This window comes from Penaeus monodon, unplaced genomic scaffold (assembly GCF_015228065.2).
Source record: "Penaeus monodon isolate SGIC_2016 unplaced genomic scaffold, NSTDA_Pmon_1 PmonScaffold_70, whole genome shotgun sequence".
Classification (NCBI taxonomy): Eukaryota; Metazoa; Arthropoda; class Malacostraca; order Decapoda; family Penaeidae; genus Penaeus; species Penaeus monodon.
Window position 1 is genome coordinate 181,355 of NW_023662105.1, and position 950 is coordinate 182,304.

Genomic DNA, 950 nt, shown 5'->3' on the forward strand with positions numbered 1-950 from the left:
CCCCCTTCTCTCTCTCTCCCCTCTCTTCCTTTTCTTTTTTCTACTCTCTCTCTTCACTCTCTCTTCTCTTTCTTCACTCTCTAATTCTTTCTTCACCTCCCCTTCTCTCTCTCTCTCTTTCTCTCTCTCGCTCTTCCTCTGTCTCTCTCTCTCTCTCTCCTTTCTCTCTCTCTCTCCCCCTCTCTCTACCCTCTCTCTCCCTTTCCCCTCTCTTTCTCTCCTCTCTTCCCCTCCTCTTTCTGTCTCCTCTTCCCCCCTCTCTCTCTCTCTCTCTCGCTCTCTCACTTTTCTTTCCCTCTCTCTCCCTCTAAACTCTCTCGCTCCTCTCTCTCTCCTCTCTCTTCTCCTCCCTCTCCTCTCCCCTCCCCCCCCCTCTCTCTCTCTCCCTCTATCCTCTCTCCACCTGCTCCCCTCTCTCTCTCTCTCTCTCTCTCTCTCTCTCTCTCTCCTCTCTCGCTCTCTAGCTCTCTTTCTCTCTTGCTCTCTCCCCCCCCTCGCTCTCTCCTCTCTCTCTGTCTATAGGATGTGGATAATTCTATTTCTGTTAGAGGATGTGGATAAACCTATTTCTGTTACCAGTGGGCCACGTGGCTGGTTACTACGCGGATCCAAAGTCCCAAATAAGAACCACCCGCTCAGCGAGGGAGGAGGTCACATTTTATATCTGACCTCGTTTGACCGGGAGTCGTGCTAAGACCCCAGCGCATAAGGTCAGCTCAAGGTCAGCTCCGCCCTCTCCCTCCGGGCAGCTGACCGCGACCTCCGAGCGGCGCTTTTAACCCTTTTAGACAAGTCGTAGCGTCGTCGTAGCGTGTGTTTACCCCTTTACGTGTGTTTTGCGTCCCTGTCAGCCACTGTACGTTCACATAGCCTTTTACAATCTGGCGGCAGGGTGGCGCTGCGTCCTTCCGGCTCACAGCATGAACGCAATCCTGCGAAGAAAATCCACT